Source organism: Podarcis tiliguerta (genome assembly GCF_965153285.1).
Source record: "Podarcis tiliguerta genome assembly, chromosome: 1".
Classification (NCBI taxonomy): Eukaryota; Metazoa; Chordata; class Lepidosauria; order Squamata; family Lacertidae; genus Podarcis; species Podarcis tiliguerta.
Window position 1 is genome coordinate 30,118,776 of NC_139534.1, and position 16,102 is coordinate 30,134,877.

The window sequence follows — 16,102 nt, forward strand, 5'->3', positions numbered from 1 at the left end:
GAAATTAACTTTCTCGTGAAGTTTATATTTCATTCTGATGAGACGTACTTGGAATTTTGATGATCTAGTACAATGATTGGAAGGTGAAGACCTCATGAGTTGAGATGGGACAGGGTGGAAGGAATTGTTCTCACAGGAATTTATTTTTAAAATATCTACCATTGACTGCAATCTGGTACACATACCAAGTTTAATTTTATATATATATATATATACACTCTTCAGAATCATCCTCGTGTGCTTTAGTCACCTCAGTCAAGAATAATTATCAACAGCCAGAAAGGGCTGAACTGCTTTGAAGGGAAGGGAATAATTGTCTGATGGGTGGCAGGATTTTAACAAGGGTCTTTGGCAAGGCCTCCTGAAGCATAACACGGCTGTGCTCTCTGAAAAATTCCTTTTTATATGCTGAATTATAGACAACTCCTGTAATCCTGCCAAAATCTGAATAAGGAATAAAAATAAAATGTTAACTTGAAATGTGTGAATAATTTTGATTTGCTGATAACACCTTGTGCAATTGAAGCCACGTTCAGCTCTGACTTATAACACATTCATTTGATGAACTTCCACTGTCTTAAAGTTATCTTAAAACTTTTTAGGGGACATTCTGCTGTGGCGAAATGAGTTGATATTACTAGCCAAACTGAACTTTCCTTTTCATTTAACAGACACAAAAAGAGGAAATGAATGAGGGCTGTCAAATACACAATTAACTAAAATAAATGATTCCTAAAGAATGATTCTGTGGATTTGGATTCCGTTATATTGAACTGGTTTGATTTTCTAAAAAGCTAAGTGAACTCCCAAAGCACTTCAAAAAGCAAATCTGTCAATTTTGAAATTTCAAGGAAATTATACGCCCTGAAATGTGTGACCACGTGCAGTCAGTTGCAAATTGTTACCACAACCCAAGTATCTCCCAAGGGCATCGAACATGGATGTGACCACAGAGGTCTTGTGGTTCCAACAGCTTTTGCAGCAATGGGAAGCAAAAAGAGATGCTCCCTCTGTTGAATTGTGGATGGGGAAGTTTGTTCTTCCAAGAGCCCAATATAATTGCAATGCACTCTGCACTGCCCCTCTTTGCTCTGTTTGCCTCTTTGGTATGGCAAATTCAATATATATTTTCAAAACATTTTAAAGGAAAGCATTTTCACAACGTTGTTTTTTTAATAGGTGTCTAGATTCCACCATAGAAGAAGTTGTTGAAGTTTCAGAGGAATTCTCTAGCTTCTATCAAAGGATGGACACCAGCTTTTTCAGGCAACCCAAATTATTTGTTTTTCAATGTATCTCTGGAAGCAAAGGAAGGGCCCTGCTGAAGCTATCTAATCCAACAATCCGTTTCACACCGTAGTCCATCTGACACTTATGGAAAAACCAACGGACAGAATATCAGCACAAGACTTCTCTTCGCTGTTGTTCTACAGTGGCTGGTATTCAGAGACAAACTGCCTTTGATTTTGGAGGATAGATATGCAAAGAAAGAGAAAGAGAGGAAGGCATTGGATGCAAGGGATTGGTGGTGGCTGGCTGTATAAACACCACACATTCAAAGCACATGCCTTTCCCCAAAGAATTCTGGGAACTGTACTTTACTCTTCACAAAGATATAATTCCTAGCACGACAGGCTACAGTTCCCATGATGTTTTTTGGGGGACGCCATGCTCTTTGAATGTATGGTGTGTACGCAGCCATAGAAAACAAGAGCACCAAACTATACCGTTATGCTCTACGTGTTTCAGGATTAATAACTTCTTTCTACTGAAGTCAGCAAAGGAGAAAACACTGGCTCCCTGCACCACCAGGGCTGTCAATCAGGAGAGGGACTTACGACCAGTTTCAGCCATGCATAGTCACACTATCTGTAATCCTCCTGGACTGGGAAGGGAGGTGCTGGGCAGCCAATCCAGCTCAGCTAAGGGATATATAAATACTTGCATGCTTGCCGACTTCTCTCAGTCTGGAAATACTCATTGCTGAGGGAGACCACCCATTGTCTTCCCATCAGCTAGTCTGTCTTTGGCATGTCTGCCTGCAAAGCATCTGCCTCCAAGCTACCTGCTAGGCCCACCCTCAGGCCTGATTGCCTGGCACTTGTTTGCAAAGCCAGTTCAAAGACTGCATCTCAAGTAGGGCCACCCTTGATTTTCTCTAGTCACTTCTGAATCACAGGTGCCAAAGGGTAAGGGTGAGGGGCCAGCCTCAAGCTCTGTCCCCTGCTTGTGATGCTGTCGTCACTGCAGCCACCACTACAGTGCTCAAGTGTTTGTTTACACTCTTGGGAGAGTGAAGTAGGCTATCTTTCTCCCCTCTTTTAATCATGCCGTTGTACCTGTTCGTGAACTCTTGACAATAAAAGCCACTTAATGACAACAGTGCTGCCAGTGGAACAACTGCACGTTGCTTTACGTGACCTATAAAACTGTGATCAAACACTGTGGTCAGGAGAAACAGAGTGAAAGTTGATGGCGACGGGGCCTTTTAGCAAGATAAACTCTGGGAAAGAAAGACAGCCGCCTTCACCGCAACTATGAAGCTCAGCACCACTCTGTTTCGCATTATGTGCAGATGATGAACGTTGGCATAGACTTCTACGTATAGTATTACTTGTTCTGACCACAGGGAGTTTGTTCATTTTCTCTCACTTTCCCCAATGTACAGTTAAGGTCTCCTTAATTATTAGCTCAAGGTGGATCAGCAAAGTGATAACTAGAGGAAATGACAGATAACTTACATTGAATACAGACCTCTGGTTAGAGAACCATCGTTTACTCTGCTGTGTAAAGTATCATATACAGTGACATACTATGTGACTGACTACTAGTTTAGTAGGGGACACGGGTGGCGCTGTGGGTTAAACCACAGAGCTTAGGGCTTGCCGATCAGAAGGTCGGCGGTTCCAATCCCGCAACGGGGTGAGCTCCCGTTGCTTGGTCCCTGCTCCTGCCAACCCAGCAGTTCGAAAGCACGTCAAAGTGCAAGTAGATAAATAGGTACCACTCCAGCAGGAAGGTAAACAGTGTTTCTGTGTGCTGCTCTGGTTCGCCAGAAGCAGCTTAGTCATGCTGGCCACATGACCTGGAAGCTGTACGCCGGCTCCCTCGGCCAATAAAGTGAGATGAGCACCGCAACCCCAGAGTCGGTCACGACTGGACCTAATGGTCAGGGGTCCCTTTACCTTTTACTAGTTTGGTACTAGCAGTGTTCTATGCTGAAAATGTCACCTGCCCCCACTTAAAAAAACACAAATCCAAACCCATTCTCCATCAATTATTGAGAAAATAAATTGCATTCAAAACTTACAAAGTTGAGAGAAAATGTTGGAGAAGTTCTCTTGGGTGGGGTGGAGGGCTTCTTGTGCTTCCATTCCTTCTGAGGTTGCTAAGAGATGCTGGTGAGAGTCCTTTCTTTCATTCTGCAGATCATCACACTGCAGCCTTCCTGGGTGCCCACTCTTTCTTAAAACCCCATGGCATAGTCAGCCAGGCTATGCACATGGAAGCAGCTCATTGTTGTTTTTTAAAAATCTTTTTTTAAAAACTTTAAATGAAATTAGTGTGGCAATACTTTTTTAGAGTATAAAGAGAAGAACTTCTCTTGCTCGTGAGCTTCACATAGGCATCGAGTTGGCCCCTATGAGAGCAGGATGATGGGATAGGCCTCCTAAGGAGGAGGGAACTGATAGGCAGGGCCACTCTCTGGACTGGATATAAGCAAGAAGGCAGGCAGGTGGGGCTGGTTGAGGGCAGACTGAAGGTTGGTGGTACACTTCCCCATTTACCTGAATGGATTGGCCTCATGCACTGGTTGGAGAACAGAGCTGTGAGTGCTGTGTGGACACTCTGCTCAGCCTAAGCTAAATCACTGTCCTTAGATGTGGTGGAGAACTCTGTCCCATCACCACCTTCTGTGTGGATTTTTTTTGGGGGGGGGCAAAAGAGAAGCCATTTTTGTTCCTTGTAACCTGCCTAAAATGCTGCTTTCTTGTAAAGTGGGGGGGGGGGTGCAACATGGAATTGGCCCTTGGTCATTTGACAGACACCTTCAACTTGCTCAGGGCACTAAGAAAGTGCCAAGCTGCAACCTGAATTGTTCTCAACCGGGATGTAGGTGACGCTCAGGAGTTCATATTGACTCCTCCTCCAGCCCCTCCTTGGGCTCCTGCTATTATTATTTTCTAAAGGTTCTTTTCCTGCATTCTCTAACCCCTCTTAGTACCTCAGGTGCATACACCTCTGTTTTTGAAGAGAAAGATGGAATTGTTTTATTTCTTAGTCTGAAGCTCCGTGTCGTTTTTCAGCACCTGCCCACAGGGCGAGTTCAGCCTGGTAAAGAATATCAAGCCTAAAGAGGCAGATGATCATTAGCGCACAAAACTTGAGATGCCGTTCGCCTCGAGACGTTTGTTTGCCAGAGTCCGGAATATGAATGTTGTATAATCCTTGTATTGTTTTTAAAGGAGGCTTAAGGCCAGATGAGTAACATATATATTGTGTTATAGGCAGAAAAATAAAGGCTAAATGAGGCACTGCGGGCCTTATTCTGTTAGCATGCGAGCCCACTTTATATGCAATTTAAATGAGAGAGGTTTAAATTGGCTCCCTGGTTTGTATGGCTCTGCTCTGCTAGTCTCCTTTTCCCCATACATACATACATGCTGATTTCAGGCCCGTCCTGCTGAAACGTTGAGCATAGATCATGCAAAACAAGGGAGGGTTGAGGAGGGAACATTCAAGGTAGCAGGAGTGGGTGTGCTGCGGCTTCTCCCAGTAATGCAATGCTTATGTCTACTTCTATCCACAAAAGTAGCTTGCAGTTTTAAGCTGAGACGTGGATTCCATCCGACTAAGTTTTTAAGCTTTGCTTCCTTGCTTTGGCCCTGATCTTCCTTCTTGAGTGGTGCCAGCAGGAAAATAACAATAATAATAATGGGATGGGAAGTTCAGTAGGAGAAGCTTTTTTCACAACCACAGGATGGAAAGGTTCATCTGTGGAATTCCTGCAGGTGATGTAGCTGTTAAAAGATGCCAGAGCTCTGCTGGGGTCAAAGGTATCAAACCCAATTGTAGCAGAGGCGCTTTGGGAAATAGTTTGGCGCAGAGCTAAAAGGAATTTCTGCGAAATTCAAATGTTGACATCGGGAATCAATGTTCATCTGTTTAGATTGCTTAATATTTGGGCTAATATTTTGATTGGTTTATGAGTGAAGATAATATAGCATTTGCTACATGGCAAGTCATCTATCCAATGCTGTCAAATTTTTACAGCTATTGCTTATCACCTATCAAATATGTTCAGACATCGCAAAGTCAGAAGGTAAATGAAGATGCACAGTACCAAATACACTCCAGATATTTAGAGAATGTTTAAAGAGCTAGAAAAATAGCTGGAAAATATTCACTGAACAGTTTTTTTAAAAAATAGCCAATTTGGTTGTTGTTGTTGTTGTTGTTGTTGTTATTATTATTATTATTATTATTATTATTATTATTATTTCTAGTGCAATAAAATGGTCCTAATCATTCACTTAAGTGATGAAGCAAGGGAATGAATCAATCAGCACTCCTAAATACAATGTCAGGGTTTAAGGGCATCTTTGACATAATATGTCTAAACTGGAGAGATGAAGAAAGACAAGAATATGTATTTAAAAGCATCAAATGAGAGCATGAAAAGGGATGAGAATCCACCTCCAAGCAAGATTATATCCTTCTGCCCTGTACCTTGCCAGTATATTGGTGAATCACAGGTTTACTAGCTAGTCTTCCTTTTTTCAAAAATCTCTAGGCACTGTGAATTGCTTTTGAGAATTAGGGTGCTCTAGAGCACCCCCAGCCTACAAAACAGCCAGACCCAAAATACTAGAGGTGGGGGAAGTAGCACTGGCAGACTTGAGTACCATGAGGCCATGTGCAAGCCCAAAATTTGGCACCCCACCAACCATCATGTTGCCTTCCCAAGGGGGGTGGGTGTAAGGAGGTGCCCAGCATTGGGAAGGAATCACTGCAAAGCTGGGAAAGGAGGTGTGAGGGCACTGGCAGGGTCCTAGAGCCCTCTCTCCTTCCCAAAGCTGGGAAAGTGCTAACTAGGTTTTGGGAAGGAGGAAGGAAGACTCTAGGACCCTGGCAGAGCGTCACACCTTCCCAAAGGACAACAGTTCACTTACCACCCTCAGCTCAGTGCCCAGTGCTTGCACAACCCTAAATTCACCCCTAGAAGTAGGGTCAGTGAACAGTGGGGTCTGGGAAGAGTTCTGAGGGCCAGATATAGAGGACTGGAGGGCCGTGTTTCACCAAAGCAAACAGGGGTTGAGCCACTTGCACATTCTTCCCAAGTTACATTTTGAGCATGTTTCCATCTCACGCCTGCCACTCCAGATAACACTAAGATAGAAGAACCAATGGTCTAATTTCATATAAGGCAGCTTGCTAGGTCAAAAATGAAAGTGTTTTGCTCACACAACATGGTTAGGTTTCAAAACTGGTGATTGCATTTTGTCAGTTTACAGTCTTACTGATTTCATAACGAGAACATGTTGGCATAATTGTTCTGAGGCCATAAACAGATGTGCTTGGTGAGAATAACTTTTGCGTACACATTGATAGATGCCAAGTATGTGCAGTGAACAGGAGACCAAAGAAAGCTGCTATTCTGTGCATCTGAAATTCTTTTTCTTCCCTTTTTTCTTTTTCACAGTTGAAATTCAAGGGGACAGAAGACAGAGACGCACAGAGCCCTCTAATCCCAAATCAATTTGTTAGCCCTTCTCCAGTCCTCTTGTATACAAGCGATATCCTTTTGGAAATCCAAGAAACTGAACTGTAAGATGGTATCTGCTTGCCTTTTTGTTAGGATGAGCAGACCATTTTTGACAGTGCCACTGCATCAATTGTTCATCAAGACCCTGTAAGAGATTAGAATTCTTTTCTGAAACAGTCACAGAATGGAAAGTGCATTGCCATATTTATACTTCTGGTTATTCAATTTTCCGGTAGGTGCTTTGCTCAGGATAACGGGCACTGCTCTGCTCAGCAATGGCCAGACAAAAGGCTTTGTTTGTTTGTTTGTTTGTTTTTAATGCTAAAAAAAGTTATTTGCATTATGTGATTGGGTTACCGCAGAAGACAGCAAAGTGAAATTGCATGTAAAAAAACCTTGTCCTTGGAATAAAGGTAAAGGTAAAGGGACCCCTGGCCATTAGGTCCAGCCGTGGCTGACTCTCATCTCGCTTTATTGGCCGAGGGAGCCAGCGTACAGCTTCTGGGTCATGTGGCCAGCATGATTAAGCCGCTTCTGGTGAACCAGAGCAGCACACAGAAACGCTGTTTACCTTCCCGCCGGAGTGGTACCTATTTATCTACTTGCACTTTGCTGTGCTTTCGAACTGCTAGGTTAGCAGGAGCTGGGACTGAGCAACGGTAGTTCACCCCGTCGCAGGGATTCGAACCACCAACCTTCTGATCGGCAAGTCCTAGGTTCTGTTTAACCCACAGTGCCACCTGTGGCACTGAGTACAGAGTGTTAAATAACCTATCTGCACTGGTGGATAAGATCTAAGGCAACCTTCTGATTGGCAAGTCGTAGGCTCTGTGCTTTAACCCACAGCGCCATACTTCAACCAAATTGGACTATGCATTTTGTCGTCCGACTACAGGACAACTCACCAACAATCCATTGGGATCGTTTTATTGCATTTTCAGATAGCAGTCCACATCCTGTCTCTTCCAAGGCCTATGATTCTATGACTGGGACTGTTGAACTGGTGCCTGCAAGTAGTAAGGGGATTAATACAGGAGCAGCTTTTATGCTGCCATCCCCAAAGTTTGGGGTCACTGCTGTTTACCAGGCAAGGGCAGAGTGGCAGTGAGATTGGCACTGCACAGTTGGATTGACTTTGCTTGTAGACCTTACTGCTGCCCTATCCCCACACCATCCCAGTAAGCAGCAGCGATGTCACCAGGAGGGGTGTTAACTGGCTGTTGTTTTCTGAACAGGATTGCACAAAGGTCTGCAATCTCATGCTGTTCCTGAATACAATTTTGTCACTGAAAACCCGAGGAGGCTCATGCCACAGAGCACCTCTCATCAGCTATGGACCCTTTTGAGCAAATATAGCCTGTAGCACAGTCATTCACACTTTGGTAAAACACCAGGTGAAGCATTGCAAGGTGTTGTTTATGTGCATCTGCTTTTGAAAAGTATTCAGAAACAGCAGCTAGTCCAAAACATAATGACTAGGCTATTAACTGGAATTGTGTGAACTAAACATATTGTTCCAGTTTAAAAGAAACATATTGGCTGCCTCGCAATCTATTTTCAGACACAAAGTACCAGCTACTGACCCAAATGGCTTTGGATGCCTCAAGGACCACTCCCCACATGACCCTGCCCATGACTTAAGATCTGCCTTAGAGATCTTGTGGACTACACAAGCGAATTTGCAATTATTCTCATTGTCATTATCACCACTGCTATTTTTCTAGACAAAGAGGTGCTGGAACTCACTATGAACACTGAAGACATCTGAAGGCAGCCCTGTTTAGGGAAGCTTTTAATGTTTAATAGGTTATTGTATTTTAGTATTCTATTGGAAGCCGCCCAGAGTGGCTGGGGAAACCCAGCCAGATGGGTGGGGTATAAATAATAAATTATTATTATTATTACTATTATTATTACAGTGGTACCTCAGTTTTTGAACGTCTCCATTGACGAACATTTCGGTTTTCAAATGCCATACACCCAGAAGTTAATGCTTCAGTTTTCAAACACACCTCAGAAGTCAAACATGCCATGTGGCTTCCACTGAATGTAAGATCCAGAGCCTAGCTGTTGGCTATTGAGTTTACAGTTTTCGAACGTTTCAGAACTTGAACGGTCTTCCAGAATGGACTACGTTCAAAAACCAAGGTACCACTGTACTTGGCATTTATATGCCAAGGCACCCAAGGCATTTGACAATTTAAGCACTAAAACAAATATATAAAACGAAGACTGACAAAGTCTTCTCATGCTGACTGTGAGCTTTTGGCATGTGCTTTCCCTGGCCTGGCTTCTGCCTTCCTTCAAGGTATTCGAGTCTTAAGCAACCTCCAGGGAAGACAGGGGAGGAACTTCCCTGGTTGTCCTGTCAGGCTGTGGATGGTTCTGTGGGGAGCTGATGGCATGCGTGCTCCCTAGCCAATGGTTCACTTGCTTCTCCCTTCTCCCTTCTGATACCAACCCAGGTTGTAAAACTGAAAACACCTTTCCATTTATACACATTTCAAACAAGGCAGAATATTACATTTTAAAAGTTAATGAATACATGAAAGGAAAGGTAAGGAATAAGAAGATGGATAGCTTAGTGAGAGTACAACCCATTAGTTAAGCTTTTGTGCACATACTGTATACAGTTTCTGTTGCATTCAATGTAGCACTGAAGTGATCATTCTGCCAGCACAATTATTTCTGCTTTCCTGGTGTGCTTATCATCCCCCCCCCCCCCGCCCCAGCAGCCTGCATGCTGTTCTAGGGATTCTCCTGGCCTTCTGCAGTGAATTTGGGGAGGGTGTGAAAGGTGTGGGGAGAGCAGAGGGGAGAAAGTCCCATTGCACCAACAGGAATTGCTGTGCAGGTTCAATGGGTGCAGCCATTTAGTTGAATGCAGCCCCATTATATTTAATTGCTGTGCAAGCTGAGCCTCGTTACCTTAATTCACTAGGAAATCATCAGAATGAATCTGATCTCTGGATTTCCATGGGGTGTGATATATTGTCCCTGGTGAGGGAGTCCAAGATTTTCCCAAACCACATTTTAATAGTCTCCCCCTTGTGTTCTCTATTTGCCTGCCCAAGATTATTCTGACTAGCCTGGGATTGTGGTGGGTGAGTGATGGCCGTCAGTGATGGCATGATCCAGACTGATCTAACTTAGTGGCTTACACTCTCTTGGTTTGCCTGGACAAATAGCACTATTTCTGGTCCCTAATTTAGAGATAAATGGATCCAGTGCAGAGATGGATTTAGGGGAGCATGACGGTTTGTTTGCCCTGGGTGCGGGGCCTTGGGGGTGCTGCAGGGATGCCCCAACTACAATTCTGAATGGAACAAGACAGGGGTGGATTTTGGCATTGCACAAGATACTGCTTAAATTTGATACCTCAAGGTCCACTACTGTCCAGTTCTGTCACAACTGCTGGCAGCAATACTGACTTAAGAATTTACTGTGCTGACACTGAAGAATGTGAAGATCCAGCTAAGAATACAACGAAAATTGGCTCCCTCCCCCTTTTCCCTTTTAGCAATAGGTTACATGGCAGCTGTGTGCAGTCTCCCACTGGACAGTTTTGTTCCTGGCATACATCCATGATGGTATGGCAGAACATTGGAAGTAGCGACGCTCTTAAACGAACTTCAAAGTATGTGTAGTCATGCAAAGTGATGCTTTGTTTAAGAACCACCTACACTTACTGTAAGGTAAAAAAAAAAAAGAGATCACTATGGTTTCATTCACTGCCTGTTATTTTGGAGAGTTTTGTCCCCTGGTGCCATCTTGTGTTGATACTGAATTCCATCTTCTCTAGTTTTGAAAAAACCCACAACCTGTAATGTGGAGAGCTCTGCTGTTTTCTATGTCTGAGTCTGACTGCTAAAATAGTAAACTAATTTCTACAGTTACAGCCATCTGAAGGTGTGTGTGTGTGTATTTATATAACAAAATGACATTTCTGCTTACTTGTTAACAATAAATGCTTGCATGCATGCATACCAAGCCAAAACAGTGCACCAACTAATATTGCACACAGATCATACTTGGAGACCAACCTGCAAAATACCAAATGTTTTCTGGCATTTGTGGGGGTCTGCTAATTAGTCGCCCCCATTTGTCACCAGTTTACATGTCAACAGCCCATGCAGTCACATATGCTTCTCACAAAAAGGCCCTAATCCTGTATTAATGGAACGTTTTGAATATATCCAAATACCAGGGACAGGCAACATGTTGCTTTCCAGTGTTGTCGAACTACAAATCCCATCCGCTTCGGCACTAGTTGGGAGCTGTCGTCCGACAGCATGTGCGGAGCACCATGTTGGATATCCCTGCCCAAGCACATATCAAGGCACACTGAGTGAATGGGCAGTGCATGATGGGAATTATTTTAAAAAGTAAATTGAACTGAAGTGGCTGCAAATCCAGCCACCAAGCTTGAGGTGAAGGAACACATACGCATCCGCCGGTTACAGAATAAAATACTGAATTGAATTGAATGGAAGTGGCTGCAATTTCAGCCACCGAGCTTGAGGTGAAGTCACATATATGCATCTATTGGATACAGTATAACGAACTTTGGAAAGGCAATGCTGTAGGTATGTTACTTGCCCTCCTGCCTGCATCTACACTTCCTTCCATGCTTAGGACCCAACTCCTAGGGGCCATGGGGGCTTTGCCCACCCCCACAAAGTTGATGGGCATTCCCTGCATCATGTGATCTATTATGCAGGGTGGGGGGGCTTACCTGGGCCCCACAATATTTTATTCAAGTTGACACCCCTGCTTCCATGGAAACTGCAAGGAACTGAGAAGAAAGGTTTATGAGGGGGAGCAGAAGGCATTAATCCTACTGTTATTGCATTTGCACACTGTTTTCCTGCCACTCGAAGCAGCTTACAGTCATATATAAAAGGTGAGATCTAATTATGTCCCCGCACTTGCACCGCAGAGCCTAGGACTTGCCAATCAGAAGGTCAGCGGTTCAAATCCCCACGATGGGGTGAGCTCCCATTGCTGGGTCCCTGCTCCTGCCAACCTAGCAGTTTGAAAGCACGTCAAAGTGCAAGTAGATAAATAGGTACCGCTCTGGCGGGAAGGTAAACGGTGTTTCCGTGCGCTGCTCTGGTTCGCCAGAAGCGGCTTAGTCATGCTGGCCACATGACCCGGAAGCTGTACACGGGCTTCCTCGGCCAATAAAGCGAGATGAGCACCGCAACCCCAGAGTCGGTCACTACTGGACCTAATGGTCAGGGGTCCCTTTACCTTTACCTTACTTGCACAAAAGGAACTGCATTAGAGCAACATGGCTTCCAGTTTCTCTCCTACATCCTCTAGCCCCTATTCCCCCCCCCACACACTTAAACCTGCAATTGGGGTGGGGAGGAGTTTCCCAAATCTCTGGAGCAGATTTTGATGGTGTATAAGGAGCTGCAGGGAAAGAATGGAGAAGGGTGGTTTCTCTAGGGAATGTGCACTTGTGCTACGCTGAATCACACCCACACCATTAAAAAAAATACAGGTCAATTAATAAAAAATCATGCAATATCCATCATAAAGCAGCAACCCCACCCCAATTGCATTTGAATTGCATTTGCTTTTTAAAAAATAAACACGCTAACTAGTTACTGTAACTGTTGCAACATGTTGGTTTGCAACTAAATGGAGCCTTTCTGTTACCTAGGAGCATAATCCAAAATCTTTCATCAAGTAACGGATAAGCCTTTTGCACTGCACGTTCTATGTTTATGGACATGGGAGTTTAATGGGTTTGATTTTTGCTTACCTTCTCCTTAAAAGGCTAGGAGGAAAAATGCCTTTTGTAAGACTACCGTCTGGACTCCTTTGAAAACTGGAGGCAACGTGGTCAATGCTCAGAGATGATAGGAGCTGTCGTTTGGCAACATTTGGACCCCCCACTCCTGAGCTGGATGAAGGCACCCTTGTCACCCCACCTAAACAACTGATTGGTGAGATTTTAGCCATTTTCTATGAGGTCAGTGTGTACAGGTTAAGTGACTGGAGAAGCAGGAGGCTCTGCTCCAGCTGGGATATGTACATGGAAGCCTGACGGAAGCTTAAGGGCACAGCACATTTCAGAAATGGGGTCCAATGGTTTTAAGAAGATGAGAGTTCCTCCACAAGACTGAAACCAAGGCCACAATCTACCCCAAAATTTAGCACATTAAAGTCCCACTGCTTCCTGTGGAAAAGTTAAGCAGGAACCTAACTCTCTCCCTGTTATGTTAATATGAAAAATGCTTAGCTGACTGGTGCCCCAGATGTCTTCACTCTTGGGCTGACAGGCATAAATATTCATAATTTGCCACAATAATATATGGCCTGTTGTTTCACATTTAGAAGCCTGACCTCCAAACCCAGATGGTTTCCACCCCTCCTCCAGTCAGTCCATTCTTTCCTTTATGTTGATAATCAAGATTTTCAAGCCAATGTGTTTGCTTGGCATGCTACGGATTCAATTTTGTACATGTAGTCTATAAATGTATTAAATTCAGATGCCTTCTTTATAAAAAGGCATATTTTAACTTTTTTTTTAAACAGAAAAACAAACAAATCTAGTTTAAATTTAATAGTTTGCGTTTTAAAATATTCCTATTTTTAAACACCCTGTAGCCTATATATGTTTTCGCTGAGCAAAGACTGAAGAGGCTATCTTACTTTTAACTCCCGTGCAAACTCCTTGGGGGGCTGTTGTGCAGTTGTGCAGGGCAACAGCATTTTGCATACATGCGCATGGTGACACGCTGTTTAATGTTGCCATATGTGTCTGGTAGAGTGATGTACATACGCAAATTGTGCGATGGTCAGCCCTGTCACCTGCATTATGCAGATTCCTTTAGACCCATTTTCATCTTTCCATTAGGCTGCTCGCTTTTGTCATCCCGACTCCAGGAAGGAAGCGATTAAGGGGCAAAGAAAAAAGAAAAAAAGAAAGAAAAAGATTGGGTGAACTCTGTAGAATAGTAAACTATGACTTGCAGAGTCGGAGCTTTTTGACTGACCGGCACTACACCAACGACTAGTACTCATAAAGGGTTTTAAACACAGACACAGACATTGACAGTAAGTTGAGAAGGAGAGTGGCTCAGAGCTTAGGCCTATCGTGTGTGTGTGTGTGTGTGTGTGTGTGTGTGTGCGCGCACGCGCGCATACTGAGGAATAATGTGATGTGCACAATCCAGTATGGAGAAATAGGGAGCCAAAGCAAACAGACTAAGGGAGCGCAGGTCTAATGAGCCTTTGGAGAGACAGGGAAGACAAAGAGACTCCAAATGAAAGAGTGGCCGAGCAGAGCAAGCTAAAAGTGGATCAGCCACAATGTCACTTGTCTGATCCAGAGTTCACAGACCATCAAATTGCTTATACACAATAGCAAGGGAGATAAATGTTTGCAAGCTCAGGCTCCTCGAAGCTCTAGTGTTGGTTTTTGACCAAGGGGTGGGAGGAAGGAGATAGGGACCAAATCAATAAAGAAACAGAAATCCAATGCCTCATCTATTTGGAATCTAGTAAGTATGTTTTCCTTTTAAATACAGAAGATTTCAAGTGCATTGTGCCATACAATCAAAGCATTGCTGACATCCAAAAGAGGTGAGCGTGCAAACATGTGCACAGACATTTTTGGGGAGCAAATGGAGAAACTTCTTCCAAAATTCTTCTGTAACACAAGCTGTGCCTGCATACAGATAAAGCAGGAAAGGAGCAGAAAGTGAAGCCTGTTCACTCCTCTCCCCCTTCCTCTGGGCCACTGCAATTGGTGAAATTGACTAGACTGATACGGAAGCATATTCTGGAGCACGCTGTTTTTTAAACAGTTCAGAGCTGACTTCAGATTCAGGGATGTTGGATTATTAGTATTGTTGCCAATTTAGTTTCATTTCAGAATCACTTCCCATGAAGCATCCCAAAGTGATTTGCAATATGATGTTTCTCATTATGGGCACTGCCCAGTAGTTCCCTGTGGCAATTACACTGCAGTGCTGATCAATCTGCTGGGACTTAGGAGTTTGACTTCCCCCAAATATTATGCTATTTACAAAAGTCAGCAAAACCAGTTTGACATGAAATAATATAAAATAAACATGTAACAAAGTCTGCAGTGGCAGCTCTGCAATGCCTTCTCTGATAAGTTCTCCAGGTGTATCATAGACATTGCAGAGCAGGCTTAGGCCAACTCGGCCCTCCAGATGTTTTGAGACTACAATTTCCATCATCCGTGACCACTGGTCCTGTTAGCTAGGGGTGATGGGAGTTGTAGTCCCAAAACATCTGGCGGGCCGAGTTTGCCTCTGCCTGTTGTAGAGGCTCTGCTCAGGGTGCCTATCCAAAAATAGGTGTGTTGGTGTGATGAACAGGGCTTTTTTCAGAGTGGTGGTCTTCTCTCAAATTGCTTTCCAAATGACACTTGCCAGGCTAATCCAACTGAATTTTCTTTGAAGGTTGGTGAAGTAATTGATGATGATGATGATGATATGCACAAGCTTATAGAATTAAACATAGTCGGCAAGAAAGCTACAGTTTTCTGTTTGTTGTATAAGCTAATGGTTTGATTTTTTTTTTATTGCTGTATTGTACCTTGGTACCCAAAAGCCTAGTAATGTAAGAAGGCACCATTTCCTACTCTGCCCTGTTTCCATTCTGCTGCGGTTCTTCTTCTTTCCATGCAAAGGAAAGGCAATGCAAATGAGGAGGGGGGAAACATAAGCAGTTACAAATTCTTTCCAGAGGAAACAGCAACAGCAATGGCAAATACCAATTGCATTCACTGGACTGATTTCTGTTCTGGGCATGGGACAAACAAGCTGACATCAGCAGTTTCCACTCCTGTTTCCATTGGAATTATCCAGCATCCCTATTTGCACCCACGTTTCCTCTCTTCTCATCCAAAACTCAAGCCATTATCATACACCCCAGCTCTTACTGCTGAATATTAGCTGGCCAGCTTATTCTGACCTGTAGAACGCTAAAGAAACCCATATCACTACCTGCAATGGTTGTGAGAAATCGTGTCCTCCAAATCATGGAGAGCCACATGTTGCGGTGAGATCACCAAACTGCCTTCTTGTTGCTGGGGCGGGCCCGCTTGGATGACCTCCTTGCCTCATTGGTCGCCCCTTTGTTACTGGGGAAAATTTCTGTCGGTTGAGGTTTGGCAACTAAGGGGCTATTTAAGGGGCTGCACGGGGCTAAGTACTTCCTCCTTCACGTCGTGCAGCGGCTCTCCCTCCCTCCCTCCCTATAATTTAAGGTTGTGTTTTTGACCCTGCTATGCCTGTCTAGGGGTTGTCTGTTTTTGGAGCAGGGGCCAGGTAGGAATTTTGTCCATTT